General features: G+C 45.9%; 1 protein-coding gene across 1 annotated transcript in view; it reads left to right on the top strand.

Annotated features, from left to right (window-relative positions):
- GALNT14 (polypeptide N-acetylgalactosaminyltransferase 14) overlaps positions 1–17,038 on the top strand; it is a gene marked incomplete at both ends in the record, with an annotated part of 184,068 nt that overhangs the window by 21,504 nt on the left and 145,526 nt on the right. The window lies entirely within an intron of this gene.

The raw sequence follows: 17,038 nt of genomic DNA, 5'->3' as shown, positions 1-17,038 counted from the left end.
ATAGGAACATTGATGAGAGAGAGAAACATCGATCAGCTGCCTCCTGCATGCTACCTACTGGGGATCGAGCCCACAACCCAGGCATGTGTCCTGACGGGAAATGGAACCTGCGACTTCTTGGTTCATGGGTCGATGCTCAACCACTGAGCAACACCAGCGAGGCAGAACAGATGGCTTTCTGAGCACTTAGGGGGGAAAATGTGGTGATTGCCAGGCTTCCTTAAGAACAAAGCGTGTCTTCCTTCCTGTTCACTCTCCTGGGAGGTCAGGGGAAGGACATAGTAAGGCTTGGCCAACATCTAGCCCACATGCGGCACTCCTTCCCCGACCCCCGACACTCCAAGAGAGATGGCACTGAGCCTCCCCTGTGCCAGCACATGCCCACAGTTTTCATGGAAGCCAGCGCCATGCTTGGTATCTCCTGGTGCACTTTGATTCTGCTTGCTAAAGCTTGCCTTCAGGGTAAGAAACAGGCTTCTTTCTTTTTTGTGACTTTTAAAATCCTGGGCCTGTTCAATTTCTAAGATGCCTAGTATTTGGAAGACGTGTCCGTTGGCAAGACTGCAGGTAGGACAGCCTTTGAATTAATGAGCTGGTGAACAGAGTGCCCAGAAGTGGGGGCTTCGAGGAATCTGTGTGCTTCTTGCATTGATAGGGAATGCAGAGATTTAGAAGGTAAGAAAGGGAGAAAGAAGGATCCAGATTGGCTATTCAGTGACCTGGCAAATGCAGAAATTAAACCATTTTCTTTGGAAAGATGGGGCTCAAAGACAAGGCAAGAATGGATTTGTTTTTAATGATTTCAAGTAGAATTGAGCCTGTTCCTGCGATGGTTGGAAATAAAATTGGTTAGAGAAATGATGTCAGCAGAGAGCGGGGATTGTGAACCAGGAAAATAAATGAGCTCTGAAATCGCCTTCTATTTTATAAATATTGTTTCTGGAGCTGAGAAAATTGAGACAGATTATTCCTTTTTCTCTCTCCCAAGCTATGGGTGGGAGAAGCCCTGAGTATCCCATTTGGACCTTGTGAGGAGCGTCTCAACCTGTCCGGGCGCGCTAAGTAGCTCTGTCTGCGTTTAGACACACTCCATTTCCCTTTCAAGGACCGCTATCAGCAGTAGCCAATTACAAACACACCTCATAACACATTATTGAGACACACTGCAGGCAAATAAGCTGGAGAGATGTTTCATGATTGTGCGGTGCCGCGTCCATTGCAATCTGTGTGCGCGCTCCCGTTGGACGGAGGGGCCGGTTCCTGGGAGTGAGCATCCCTGGGTATGTGTGCTTATGTGTATTTCATTGTCACTGTGTCTTAACTGGACATCATTCGAGCCAAATCAGTTGACGCTTTCAAGGAAGGCAAAAGGGCGTCACTTCACATGATGACAGGCTCCTTTTAAGCCGGAGATTCCTTGTCTTTGGCTTTCCGAAAGTATCAGCGCTATTAGCAGCCTGAATTCATCTGAGAACCAGGGCTGATGCATTTTCCGACTCAATGGGTGGCTTTCTTCTGTTATCTGTTTCTCCTGGAGAGGCAAGAGGTGGGCAGTTTAGGGAAATGTTCCTTGGGCTGTCACTTCCCCCACTCTTTCATCTGCTGGTTTGGTTCTGCAGTAAAAGTTCGCTGAATTTTATTTTCCCGGCTATTTGCCATCGCCATTGGATTTGAAGTAATGACTGCGTTCCAGGTCCGGGTGAAGTGGCGGCTGATTCACAGAGCCCAGGGAGCTTCCCCTATGGTGTTGTGGGGTGGGGGTGGGATCTGGGAATGAGGTAACAGCCAGACTCAGGGGGCTAAGCCCGAATCTCCACTTGTTGAGGAAGGAGGCCTTGGAGTTTCTCAGACCTGTTGGCTCTCTCTACCTCTGAGGATGCTGAGGCTAGGGAGAGGAAGTTACCTTCTCAAGGTAGCGAGTTAGTGACGGAATTTATCTGGAACCTGGCCTCTTCGCCTCTAGTCCAAGCTCTGCACTCTGTATGTTCCAAGCTGGCTCTGTTTGCTTCTGTGAAGTGCAGACTTGAGTAGGGAGCTGGGAGCTGCCGACAAGGATGCTAGGAAGCCCGTGGACCCTCTGCCATGAATGCCATCCTGAGCATGCAAACGACGAACACTTGTATCATGCTCAGGCCCCAAGGAAACTCCATTCTGCAGAGTCCTGAGTGAGGGCATGTGATTTCAAAGGCTTGTTTTTATCAAAGGATTAGTTTTACCTTCATTCTTCGGAAAAACTGAGTGCCCAATCCACCTACCTGCGTTGTTGTTCTTGAGTTTTGCTCTGGTGGTTTCGGGCTGTCCTGGAAGAGGTAGCAGAGGAAAGAGAGAACACACCTGTAAGTCCGCCAGACCCATGTGCAGCAGGTTGGAACCTAGCGTGGGTCTTCCAAGCCTGTTTGTGTGGTTGAGCGGGTGACACGTCCAGCCTTCTAAACGTGGAGACATTTACTGTTCGCACTGCAGTCATATGTTCCTTAGTCCTTGGCACATAGGTTGCTTTTGAAGAACTGGTGTTCCATCTGCCACTTCTATTAGTAAGGGTGGCATTTGTGACTGATATGGAAGTGGTGGAGTGCTGGGGCTTTTGGGGTTTGATGTCACCTATCTGCAGCCTGAAACTTCGGGGTTCACATGGGTCAGGGGTAGGAGTGTGGGTTCGGTATTTCCTGAAACACACCGCCTGGCTGAGGGAGCCTGTGTTTGCTCACAGCCAGGCGGTTAGTGCCAAGTAGTGGCACATTCCTACTGCTACTTTGCAGCCAGCAAGAGAAATAAGACAGGGCAGCCAGCAAGTTGGTATTTTGAAGAATCTGCTCGTCTTTGGGTGTGTGGGTGTTGTTGGGGAGGCGGTGAGAGTCTGAGGTATGGGGTATGATTCTGTCCTAAGGAACCAGCTGTTTCCTGGCTGGTGGTCTTGAGAAGAGCCGGTGCCAAGGGAGAAGAAATGGGATGGGAGGTAAAGCGGTAGGCACCCTGGGAAGCACCATGTTTCTTGCTATTTAGGAAATTTTCCCAAGAGCAATGAGACAATGGGACTTGCCTTATGTCTATACTCTGCTTTGATCATCTTCAGAAGAAGCTAGGTGACGGACAGCAGTTCCTTCTGCCCATTCTGCTGACGGGGAGACTGAGGCTCCAGGAGTGACTGGTTTGAGCAAACATGAATTCCAGCATGATACGGTTGTTTGTGCAAACCAACCCGTTCTCGTATGTTAGACAAAAGCAGCAAGAAGAACAATTTTAAAAATTTACATGTCATTTTCAGTAGAATTAAAGGATGGATATAATCTGTGGAATTTGATTATGTGCAAGGGCTGCCCAATCGGCTAGGTTTGGAAGAGGCCACTGGGGGTGTGTGAAGAGGTTTAGAAGAGTGACAGGAGTGCCTTGGGGCAGCAGATGGTAGAGAGTGCCAGCAAAATGTGTGTCCCAGAGGCGCAGGGGCATCCCGAAGAGCCCCCGGCTATATCCTTTATTTGCAAACATTGAGCACTGGCTGGCATAAGCAGAACTGAAGGATGGTCCCTCCTGGGCCTATTTTGCTTCAGAGAAGCAGTGGGTTCATACAAAGGATCCTCCAAAGAGACCTGTTTGTAGGAAGTAATGTGTGTGGTAGCACAAAAAGAATCCCTCCCTCCCTCCCTCCCTCCCTCCCTCCCTCCCTCCCTCCCTCCCTCTCTTCCTCCCTTCCTCCCTCCTTCCAAGGAGTTTCCATGGGCCAAATTGAGGACAATATGAGCGTCAAAGTAAATAATTAGTATCAGATTATGACCTATTGAATAAGATAGGATTCCGTGAGCTCATACTGTTGTAAGTAGATGAGTAAATAAATAATAAATGGATAATGGGTAAGTAAATAAGTAAGTGAATGGGGGAGAAAAGATAGCTCTTCCTTACAGTAGATTGTCAACTGACAAATGTAGAGGGGATGATGGACATACCTAGTCACTACTTGCCAACCATTGTAGTTGATACAGGAAATAGTTGTCAATGGATGATAAATGTTGTGAGTGGAGGGTCACTGTGTTGGTGCCATATTGGAATCGTTTCCCACAAAATTGTAATCAAATACAATGGAAACATGATGAACTGTCTGTGGTGAAATCTGGCAGACACCAACTTGGCCAGTGGGCAAAGTTTACATCACTAGTGGTGGGATGGGTTGACCTAGGGTGTCCCTAGGTGTGATGCACTGCGACCGTGACATCATTCCCATTGTAGTCCTGCCTAGAATGCATGGCTTGGGTCTGGTCATGAGGAGACACCAGATGGACTCAGGCCCTTTAGAATGAAATGTCTGCAACTCTTGGAGAAACCTGAAAAAACAGAGAGAAAGACTGAAGAACTCTTCCAGATTGAAAGAGACAGAAGAGACTTGATAACTAAATGCCATGCATGTTGGTGGATAGGGTCCTGGACCAGGATGGGAAAGGAGACATTGTTGGGACAGTTGGAGAAATCTGAATGGGTCTGAGGGTGAGTCTGTGCTATGTCAGTGTTGGTTTTCTAACAGGAGGTTGTATGGTAGATATAGGAGAAGGGAGGCATTCACTGGAATAGTTAGAGGTGATAGACATCATGTGAAAAGAAAAATCTCTCTCTGAAATCTCAGTGAAATATCACCACCTAGGGAATTTGTGTGGAGTGAGTATAAGAGTTTGTACTATTCTTGCATCAAGGTTTGAAATTACTTCAAAATTAATAATAGGATTATGAGAAAGAACAATAAATAAAAATAAAGGGGAAAAGAAAAGGAAGGAAGGAAGGAAGGAAGGAAGGAAGGAAGGAAGGAAGGAAGGAAGGAAGGAAGGAAGGAAAAAGGAAGAATGTACTGGGAATCCAGGCAAAGAAATCAAGTTACATACAAGGAGAAAAATATCAGGTCAGCCCTGGTTTCCTCTGCAGCAGTATGCAATGCCCAGAAGACAGTGAAACGTCTACATGATAACCAGGGAAACTGTGAGCTAAAGATTTATATGCATCCTAGCCGTCCTTTAAGTAAAAAGACAGTTTTGAGCATGTGATAACTCAGGGAATATTGTTCCCATGGAGCCCTTCCTGAGCAAACTAGTAGGGGATGAACTTTAGCCAATAAAGAGAAGACTGAACACTAAGTACTTCCTTCCGACTGTCAAAATAAACTAAAACAAGCATAAGGTTTAGAGCATCAGAGGAGAATGTAAATGTGCTGTGCCCTGATGATATAGAAAGGACAAGACCAACAAATATTGGAAGGAGAAGGAGGAAAAAAAGAGTATGATCTCTGGGTGCCTCATTCTATAATATCAGGAAGTCAAAGGATATAATTTAGAGCTGACGAAGTAATATGAGCATAATGATATTGAAAAATTAATAATAAGCATTAAGGAAGATAACATTATTGACTTAAATCAGGTGGTGGAACAGAGACGCAGCACGGCCAGAGTAAGAGGTCCACGCCCAGGGCCTATGCAATGTGTTTGTTTCCCTGTGTGCAGTTGCCACTGTGTATAACTGGCATCCAGGGACGTGTGTCTCTTTCTCTGTCCACCCCAATCGAGCCTTTTGCTATGCTACTGTGGAGAGGGAAGTAAAGGGGAAGAAGAGAAAGTATACCAATTCAACTTTGCTTGTAGTGTAGGATTAATGATGTCTAAAGACATGGGTTAAAATTATCACCTAACACTGTAGGTATGAGTGCAACCACAAGAATAAAAGCATGAACCTTCCCAGAAGAACCACCCATGAGAAACAATCACAGAAAGACTAAAAATAATGCCAAGGACCCAGAGAACATGATATAAAATGAGAACTAGGAAAAAATCCATTCGTTATATTGCTAAATATAAATGAGGTTAACTCAGCTTTTAAAAAGATTTTCAGATTGGATCACAAATCACAATCCAATTCTTTGTTGTTTATAGAAATGCCCCTAAAGGAAAGTGATACAGAAAGGTTGAAAATACAGGAAGTAATGAATAAAGGAATGCCAGGAAAATGCTTTAAAAGGTTAATAAAAAGTAAATATAGAAATAAAATGTAGTAATTATAAGCTTGCATCACACAAAGTGGAATTCAGGCTAACATGCATTAAATAAGATAAAGAAAGGAACTTCTTAATGCCAAAGTGTACATTTCAGAATGAAAAAACATAATAGCAATACTGAAAAAGCAGAACTCTCTGGAGATGCAAGGAAAAATAGACCAAAGCACACCAGTAATAGATCACTTTAATTTACATGTTTCAGATAACTGGACAAAGAATAAAAATCAATATTGAAGATGTAATTAACATAAGTAATAAAGCAGATCTGATTGATAAATAGCAAACCCTGTAGATTAAATGAAAAGAATGCATCTTTCAAGGGCCCATGAAACATTCGCAGATTATTGACCATCTATTAGGGGACAAAGACAACTTCAATAAATCCCCAAAGGTAGGAAAATATAAAAAGTATTCTCTGATTATTACAGTACAATTAAACTAGAAATTGATACTGAATCAGAAAACCAAAAGACCATTCCACTGAAAGTAAAATAAAAGCAAAACAAAACACCACCACCACCACCACCAACAAAAACCTCTCAATGCATGGCTCATAAAAACTGAAACTGCAGATTTTCTGGAAAATAATTATTAGTGAAAACACTAGCAGAACAGATGTGATATAGCTAAAGCAGTACCCAGAGGAAAAATGATGGCCTTAAATATTTATACAAAAGAATAACACATGAATTAGTCATGTAGTCATGTAACAATAAAACAGATTATTACAGAGGGGAAGCAGAAGGAAGAACAAGATAAAAGTAAAAATTAATGAGTTAGAAAACAAAGCCGTTGAAATAAATTTCAAAGCTGTTTTTTTTTGGGAAAAATAACAATGAAATTGATGAGCTACTTGTTAACCAATCAAGAGAATGTGAGAGCAAGTGTAGATACATAAAATAAAAATTGATACGTGGGGAATAATGATAGAAACAGGCAATTAAGGGAAGCACAAGAGACTACTTTGTTCAGCTGTATGCAAATACATTTGAAACTGTGAATTAACTAGATTTTTCAAGAAAATAAAATTTACTCAACTGACCCCAGAAAAGAATCCAAATTTTCAAAGGTGGAAATTTAAAAAACACACCAAAAAACAAGACTTTTTAGACATGTATACTATGTCCCAAAAAGAGAGTACCAGTCCAGATGGTTTTACAGGGAAAATGTTACTAAACTTCTGAGAAGCAATTTCAATATGCTCTAGACCACAGACAAAGAGGAGAAATAGTTACCGAAATTTGGCAAAGAAGGCACAATAGAAACCAAAGACTAATCACAAAAATATAAAACAACTAATAATTAACATAGGAAAAAGATATATGGGATCTATAAGATAATTTAAAAACACTGTTGAAGGATACAGAAGGAACTTGAGCAAGTGGAGAGGAATATCATGCTCATTTATAGAAAAACAGATGTCATTCTCCCTAATTTATAAATTTAATGCAATCTAAATAAAAGTGCAAGTAGGTCCTTTTTAAAAATGAGGTAAGTTTATTTTAAAGTTCTCATAAAATAGTAAATAAGGATAGTCAGGGGAAGTCTGTAAAAGAAAAACAAGGTGGGAAACTATCCGGACTAGAACTTATCGTAGTGCCTCAGTTATTGAAACCGACTGTTACAGGAACATGGATAAAAGAAACAGAATAGATAGTCCAGAACAGTGGTTCTCAACCTTCCTAATGCCGCGACCCTTTAATACAGTTCCTCATGTTGTGGTGACCTCCAACCATAAAATTATTTTCGTTGCTACTTCATAACTGTAATTTTGCTACTGTTATGAATCGTAATGTAAATATCTGTGTTTTCCGATGGTCTTAGGTGACCCTGCTAGTGGTGACCCTGCTGTAGAGCAGCGGAAGGTGACATGATGGACTAGTCACCTTAATAAATAAAGAGCTCCAAGGAGTCAATAAGATGAAGCATTCCCATCCAATAGAAAACATAGGCAAAAGACATAACCAGACAATTCACAGAAGAGGTAGGAGTGCTCCAAAATTTATTAAAAATAGACTCAACCTTACCTCATAATAAATCAAATTAAATCTCTATATAAATGCAGCCATATTTCATCAGATTGCCAAGTTAAAAAAAAAAGATGCACAGCAGTGTATGTACAATACTAACTTTGTCTAAAAGGTAGTGGAATGGAGATGGGAACAGAATTAGAATGTGTATTTATATTTGCATCTATATGCATAAGAAAGTCTGGAAGGATACACTAACAATGGTTTGCCTTTATGGGTGGTGAACAAGAGGTGGACAGGATAGAAGGGAAACTTTTCGCTATATGCTTTTCTTTAACCATGTAAATCCATTTATTCTGTAAAGGGATTATTATACTGAGAGGATTCTGACATATTCACTGATACATTTACATCACAAGATGGTGCACATCCCTTTATCCCCCGCCTACAGAAATGGGTGCCAATGCTTCTACTCCAACCAAATGTAATTTGCTCAAAGCTTTTCCCCCCTTAATAAGCCGTGAAGGATAGAGGCAGAGCTTCTCAGCGTCCACTGTGAGTTTTTCAGGTAAAATCAGCATCTTCTCGAACCACTGACTTTTATTAGGCTCTGGAGTGTTTGTTTGCAGAACACAGTGCGTTTGCTGAGCGTGCGGTTTGCATCTCCCCTGACGACTCGGCATGGATCTGGATCAAGTGTTAGATGCTTGTTTTGCAGCTTTTTAATAGAGATGTACAGTGGTGATGGATACCAGCTTGCGATTACCCAGTTTCCAATTATAATGGAAGTCTGAGCAGCTCTGCCCATAATAGAGCATAGAACACAAATTGTGGGAGTGGAACGGATTCTATTGACTTGTGAAACTCTCCCACTTCATTGGTAAGGAAATGAAGAGGGAGATCACAAGACCTTTGTGAACGTGGGAGATGGGCGGTGGGGAAAAAACAAAACAAAACACGACTGGCAGGTTCCAGCCCAGGTAGAGGGTACTCGGCTTGTCAGGGCTGAGCTGGGAGCTAGATGGAAAGGTCTTGGCTGGGTCAGTTGAGTGTAATATTACGGACAGTACAGTGGCAGGGAGGCTCAGTATGAGGGGGGTAAGTGTCATCTGTGTTGGGATGCTTGGGTGTGAACAAGAGGAAACTTGGTCCAAATGAGCTTAAACAAAAGCTAACATAGCTGAAAGGTCCAGATAATACTCGGGCTCTCTCTGTAACAGAACCCCTATTTTATTTTTTCATAACCCATTGCACTCTTGAAAAATACCTTCTTGGATGTTTTTTGCTTATTTGTATATTTGGGAGCTCCATGACAGCAGGAGACTCATCTATTCTTGTATCTTGTCTACTTTTGGCTCTCCCATGCCTAGAGTACATATTAGATGCTCAGTAAATACTTGCGGAAGGAGTTAAATTTCCATCCTTGGAGTGGAGGGTGGGGGATGGATCAAGCACATGGTCTGAGAATAGGGAGAGAGATTGTCCCCTGAAGACGTTGATGTGACAAAAGACCCTAGGGGCCAACAAATAGCAAATGTCGACAGCACCTCAAAGACTTTCAGATAAACTTTAGCTCCCTCCCCCTCCCTTGTTTCCTAGAAAATGTCTCCACTGTTCATATTTTCCCTTGCACTGCAAGGGGACAGGGAGAAACTCCCATGATGGTGATTAATTACCCTGTCTCACCTAAGCAGGAGGGTCTCGTGTCCCCAGCATTGCACAGAGGACACGAGACTCCCCCCACCCCAGCTAGAGGCTCATGACTTCTCCTTGATTTAGACTCAGGACTGATAGTCCCCTAGTAAGAGAGGAGGAATTCGGTTCCAGGAGAATACTTTCAATGAGACACAACCTGGCAGAGTCAGGAACCCAGAGTGGGAGACCAGGGGCCTGAGTTATCTTCAGAGACCACCCCCGCTGTTGCTTCCATGACTGGATTCTGCTGTTGGTTCTCAGCACATCATTTGTCCTCTTGGTGACTGAGTTAGAGGTTGCTCAGAGGAATCATTGATTCCACTCCAGAGTTGGCATTTGCTTGGTCATTTTTTTTTTTGGTATCAGCTCCTGGCCTCTTCCTCATTTTGATCTTGATACTCCTTGTGGCTCTGACCTGGCTCCTGGTCCAATCTGCTCACTGGGCAGATGAGCCACTAAGGCCAGAGAAGAGAAATGAACTTCATGGGGCCCAATATGATTGGGACAGCAATGAGGCTGGAACTTAGTTTCCCTTACTCTATTCCTTGCTGTCCCTCCAGCATACCCCCTACTGTGAGTATGTAGAGGCAGCATTGCTAGACCAGACACAGCCTGTGCCTTCTAATCTTAAGACCAGCCTCATGTTCTTTGGGAAAATTACTTAAACCTGAACTTCCATTTTCCACATGCAAAATGGAGAGAGCAGAGCAGACACTGAGGGACACCTGGGGAGCAGTGAAGTCTGACATGTGGGATGAATTGGGTCAAGGGAGGACCAAGGCCATCCTGTTGCTGGAGCAAAGTGTCCACAGTTTCTAGGGCTCTCTGATCACACAATCCCTGTGGCCTCCAAATGGGGCTGGGTCAAAGCCTGCAGCTGCGGGTACATCTCATGGCACCACAGTGAATGTGAATGGCCTGGACTCGGTGGGTTTTCCAGCCGATCACGGTGCTTGAGGGGGGGTTTCTCCAGTCCTGCTCAGGGTAGTTCAGTCTGGGACATGGAAGCACTTGGAAGCTTTACTACTGTCTGTGCTCACGGGGTTTCTCTGGAGACTGCAAGTCTGCAAAAGTGTTTTGCAGCCCATTTGCATTCACTACCTGCTGGATGCTACAGGAGTAAAGTGATGTATACATGATAGATAATAATAAGAAAGGTAACACTTGTCACTTGTTAACGGTGCTATTCATTACTCTTCCCAGCAGCATGGTGTGATAGATGCACATTATCTTCTTCCTAAAGAGGAGAGAGATAAGCATAGTGGATGGGAATCAACCTACCATGTCTGTGGTCGCTGCTCAGGATGTTCAGTGGCAGGCTCCCCAGGGACTGTTTCCGGAGGTGGCACGGCCTCTCCTCGAGGCTGGCCAATAGGATCTCAGGTCCCCAGAACTAGAAGAGGCTGGCCAAGCTGTCAGGGTTAGAGTCTCCCTTCCCCCCCAACGACATTATTTAATGTTTCTGAGGCTATAAATCAGAGAATCCATCTTAAGCTGGCTTCTGAAAAATGAGATTCTTGTAGTGACCCGGAAGTGTGGTCATGGAAGCCAGGCCTCACGAAAGGTTTGGAGGCCAGGACTCAACGCTGTTGGGAGGCCCGGGAGAACTCTTTCTCTAGCTCATCCCTCTCCCCTCTGTGTATATCAGCTATATTCTCCTTTCCTAGTAGACCCATCTTCTCTTCCCCTGAGCCCACATGGTAGACAGAAAGGTTACCGTCCCAGTCACACAGAGTGCCCTTGTTCTCTCTTCCCCACCCTGACCCACTCTCAAGTTCTAACGTAAGGGACTCACATGGGCCCCGCCCCAGCCAGGAGCCACTCCTGGTCCAATAAGCCGTGGTTGAATCACATTGTACGAACGTGGCATCCTGTGGATGCTTGTGGTGGAGTTAAGGAGGTCTTTGCCAGATAAGTCGTCTTCTAAAAGATGAGCAGTTGCTGCTCATTGATCACTGCATTTTACATTGACGACATTGTACATCCACTACTGGGATGTCTGCAGTGATACAGAACTCGTCACTTGAGACAGTTCAGACAGCTAGGATGCTTCTTTATATTGAGCTCAAATGGTTCTTCAGTCCTCAGTCTATTTCTTGCCGTCACAGAGACTTATTCTTGCCTTCCTTCTTCATGACAGCTCTTTGAATCATCAAAGGGCCCCTCACGCCCCAAATGATCTCTCTAACCATGCTTCCCATGGTATGTCTCAGTCACGGCACATCCCTAGTTGACCCCTTAGCGTGATCCATTTTGTCTGTATCTCTCTTAAAGTGGAATTCTCAGAATCAAACTTGGCTTTTACATCCTTTTCCAGGAGTAGCCTTGAGGCAAGTAGAGAGATGGGCTCTATCTGGGGTTGGCAAACTTTTTCATTAAAAACCCAATTAGTAAATAATTTGGCTTTATAGGCCACATGGTCTCTGTCACAGCTACTCAGCTCTGCAGGCGTAGCAAGAACACAGCCATAGATAATATGTAACCCAGTGAGATGGCTGTGTTTCAGTAAAACTTTATGGACACTGTAATTTGAATTTCATGTAATTTTAATGTCACAAAATATTCTTCTTTTGGCTTTCTCAACCATTTAAACATGTAAAAACTGTTCTTAGATCACCTGCCTTATAAAAATGAGTGGTGGGTCAGATTTGGGCAGGGGGACATAATTTGCTGGCCTTTAGTCTAGATTCTGTAATTAAGGGCCTTGAGCCTCCCTCAGTCGAAACAAACACAGTTCATACAGTTCCTTTGCCCATGCCCACAGCACCACCGCTGCTGAGGGAGGAAACATGGCCCTCCACAGGAGAGGGAAGGGAGGCCCGAGGTCTGTTTATAAAGTGAAAATACTTCGGCAGAGGTAGTGCAGTCTTTAGAACTCTAGTACGGATGAGTGTTAATGACTTGCCTTCGTAAGACACTCGCCAGTTTATAAAACATGCATTTTTTAGTTCTGTCCTCCCAGCACCTGTGAGGTAGATGTTTTAACGTTGCCTTCACCAATGAGGAGAAAGCCCCTTACAGATGAAGCTACTGCCTCAGGCCCCCCAGTTCAGGCGAAGCCAGGGCTCGTCACAGGCGGGTCCGGGGTTCTGCCTACCTATGCTTTTAGAGTAAACAAACCGTTTACTGGGCACTCACTTGAGACTGGCATGCTGCTCGAGAAGGAAGTACAGGTGGATATGATACAGCTCCAGTCCCAGAGAGCTCTGAGTCTTGGGGAAATACCTAATACCGTGGGAGGTGAGAGTAGGGTGCACCCAGCAGCTCAGGACAGGGGACCCTCAGGTCAACCGTGGACTGGGGGCTTCTTGAGGAACACTTTGCCCCAACAGAGGAGGAGAGTGGCCGGCTTGGCCTGACGATTCTGGGGTCTGGAAACGATGGGAACTCGCGAGGGTGGATGCAGCCTCCAGGGGAGGGAAGGGAAGTGCCCTGGTGAGCTTGTCTGTGCCAGTGCTGTTGCCAAGCACGTGTTCCCTGGACCAGTCCTGTCTTCACAGTAACTGGTGGGTGTTGGAGATGGCAGAGACTCAGGACCTTCTGAAACATTCCTGTTCTTTGAACTGAAACTTCAAGGTACACTCAGCTACCCTGGCCCAGGCTGGGGAGTCCCTTGAGAGCTCCCTCCGCTCTCTTTCAGGCATAAATAAGATTTGCATAGTTGGGATGGAGAGAGCATGCCGGCTGCTTGTTAGTTCTGGGACCCCTTGCATGAAACACAGGCTCCCTGGCTTCACCTGTCAGAGATGGTGCTTTTCGTTTCATTAAAAAGCAAACAGAAAGCCCTCTAAGCAATGGCATTAAAGAACATCTGGAAAATAACCCTTTTGCTTTCCCAGGGAAGGTGTCAGTACATCCAAGGCAGGCTGGATGAAAGAATGTTTGAAGCAGTCAAGAAAATGGATCAGGCTTCAGGGAAGTTGGCATAAGAAGTAAGGAAAAAAATAACCCCAAACTAAAAAACATGTTTGTCTCACAAAAACAATAGTTTTGGTGGCTAACTCTTCACAGCTGGCCTGGCTTGATTTGTTTAGGTCCAAGTCAGCTCTTCTAGAAGAGGTAACGGTAACAGACAAATACTTTTTCTTCTAGAACTAGTTGACAAGGAATTTTTAGCCTCTTCAGTGTGACCATCCCTCTGTCATTGACATTGTGGGGAATTCCAAAGAAGCAGACGCATGGCCCGTGTCTCATCAAGCTCAAGGCCAGCAGAGGGAGGGGATGTGTAAGTCCTGCCTCTGACAAGGAGAAGACTAGTCAGTGCTGGACTGGGGTGGAGATTACAGATGCTGTAAGAAAAGGGAGGGGCCGTGGTAGGCTGGACCAGTTAGCAAAGTCTTTCAAGGAAAAAGTGAGACTTATTAGGATTTAATTTAATGGAGAAAAGTGGAAAGACATTTAAGGAAGGGCAAACAACGGTCCCCTCCGCACTGCCAACAACGCTTTTCTGACGATCTTGCCTCATCATTTCCTGAGCTGGTCTTCCCTCGAGCAGACAAATCTTCTGACTTCTGGGACCATCTCTTCTGTTTCAGCTGTTTTTGGATGTCATGATAACTTCCAAACTTAATACATCCAAACGGGATTATTTTCCCCTCTCTAATTTGGCCCCTCGATGTCCCCACCCTCAGCCACAAGGGCCCTAAGCAGACTGTCTCAGAGCCTTTGGAAAGGCTGTTCCTTCTGCCTGGAATGCTTGTTGCCTTCCCCCCACCCCAACTCTCCCATGACCAGTGTCTTATCATCATCCAGGGCATGTGGTCCAGTGTTACACCCCAGAGAAGCCTTCCTTAACCATCTCTCTAAAGAGGCCGCATTCCCTATGCTTGAATAGCTCACCTCTCTTAGCCTAAGAGTACAGCTCCCTGGGACTGTTTTCTTATTTAAAAAAGGGGGGCATACTAGTGCTTATTTTGCAGTCTTGTGGTGAGGATTAAATGAGGACAAACTTTGAGAAAGTGCCTCACGCAGTGGCTGCTCCCGTGCCCAGCCAGCAGGTGCCAGCTGAAGCTGAGCTTGGAGGGTCTCATACGTCTTCTACCAGTTACCCTAATTTATCATTCTTTCATTTGTTCTCTTGGATGTTTTCTGTCTCCTTAACGAGAATGTACCACTTCTTTTCACGCACTGAGTAAATATTTGTTGAATGAATGACCTTGGAGGGCCCTGGGAAATGGTCTAGTCCACTGTTTGCCCGCCTGTAGGCTGTGGACTCTGGGGGACTGGGGGATTATCGCCCTGGGTCCAAGAGTGCACGGTGCACCAGTCATGGCTTTGCCGTGGGAGGACTAAATGATACATCTCACGCACATGTGCTCTGCGGTTTTTCAAATGATGGTGTTGTAATGAATAAAATACAAATTCATTTGCAGGGCTTACTAAATTCAGAGGGCCTTTTTATCGCACCCACTAACATAATGTGTGTAACTTCTACCTTCATAGTGTAAATACAGCTCCAGAGGGGTGAAGGGACTTGTTCAAGGTCAGCTTCTTCAGCAGCAGCAAGGCCTGGAGCGGGTGGAAAGGGAAGGTCGGGGAGCTGGGGAGCTCTCAGCCTGGTGATTGAGAGCACGGCTGGGAGGCAGACACTCTGAAGGTACTGCTGCAGCGGGCGGTCCCAGGTCCCGGGCCTGAGCCGATTTGTGGGGTTGAAAGCCTAGGACTTGGAGGCTGGGAGGCTAGTAGCAGGTGTAAGGGTGGAAGAGCTAGCAACTCTGTATGCCTGAAAACCGAGGTTTAACCTGGGGATGGGGGTGGGGGTGGGGGTGGGGTGAAGAGTGAGGACAGGGGGAAGGGGAACATGACAGAAGTGACAGAAGTCAGTGTGGGCCTTGGCTTTCCCTGGCGAGTAACTCGGTGCCCAGGCCAGGGAGCTGCAGCAGCTGACTTCCCCGCCTCACCCAGGAGCCTCCTGCACCCTCCTCGCTGCCTTCCTGTGGCTAAGGCTCCCTCCTCGTCTCCTGCTGGGAGTGGAACTCATCTGTGGCTGTTCTCGGAAGCATCCCTTTGAGGCCCTGAAGGTCATGCTTGAGCACTGGCTCCTCCCTCTCTCTGGAAGCCCTTCTCCTTGTCCTGATCCTGGCCTGCCATATTGGATGCCTGGGAGAGAGGGAGCAAGGAATGGAGACTGAGTCAGACCCCAGTTTAGACAGGTCAGTTGCTGTGGTTAAATGCCATTAATGGGGAGAAGGAGAGCGACTGTTGGCTCTTGGGCCTGGCACCCTGCCAGTTAGAGAATGTTTGCTTAAGATAGTGTTCCCCGAGTGTGGAGGGCTACCTTGTGCCCCAGGCATTGCTAAGCATGTCACACGCACTGCCTCTCATACACCAGCTATGGGTACGCCAGGTTATAAATGGAGAGACTGAGGTTCAGGGAGGTTAAGTGACTTGCTTAAGTCTGCTTAGCTACCATGGAGCAGAGCCATTATTGCAATCCTGATTGGTGGGTGTCAAAACCTACGCTTCTCCATCACTGTCCCACCTCAGCAGTGTTTCCAAAGAGGAAACCCTCCCCAGCCGCTGTGGCCCAGACATGCTGAGCATCAGGTCAGGGTGCTTGATACACGCGGAAGAGCTAGACACACCACCCAGGCATCAGACGCCGCACTAGATGGCTGGCCTTGAAGGCTCTTCTGCCTGGAGGTTCCTGGTTTCCTGCCTCGGTCATCATCAACATCATCAGTGCAGTGAATGCTTCCTGTCCAGACCCGCTTCTTCAAGGTGCCAGAATCAACTGTTTCAGCTTCAGCCAACCCCGAACCACCAATGAAATAGCTTTGTTGTCTTGAATAGCTCACCTCTCTTAGCCTAAGAGTACAGCTCCCTGAGACTGTTTTCTTATAAAAAAAAAGGGGGGGGGCATACTAGTGCTTATTTTGCAGTCTTGTGGTGAGGATTAAATGAGGACAAACTTTGAGAAAGTGCCTCACGCAGTGGCTGCTCCCGTGCCCAGCCAGCAGGTGCCAGCTGAAGCTGAGCTTGGAGGGTGCTAAGCAGGCAGGTTCTGGCTGCGAATCCAGTGCACTTTCTCCCCTGCTACGCTCTGTATCTGCAGCCTCTAGAAATCGTGTTCCTCAATCCAACCCCGATCCCTGCCCCTCCCCGCCCCCACAGCCTCTCACCAAATGCTCTGCAGGCCCTTCTTGCTCCCAGTTTTAAGATGCAACAGCAGCAGAAGAGGGAGTAGGAACCCAAGGTTTGTAACTGCCCTTTCTTCAGGTCACATGTGGAGTCTGGGGTCAGGGTTATAGGCAAGGCCTTGGGCCTGGGCCACCTGGGACAGGGAGCAGGGCCTTCCTGCTGAACCATGGCTCCCTGATAGTAATTCCAGCTGAGCACCTAGGCCATT

The sequence above is a fragment of the Cnephaeus nilssonii genome (genome assembly GCF_951640355.1).
Source record: "Cnephaeus nilssonii genome assembly, chromosome: 15".
NCBI lineage: Eukaryota > Metazoa > Chordata > Mammalia > Chiroptera > Vespertilionidae > Cnephaeus > Cnephaeus nilssonii.
This window is presented reverse-complemented; position numbering and strand designations above follow the sequence as displayed.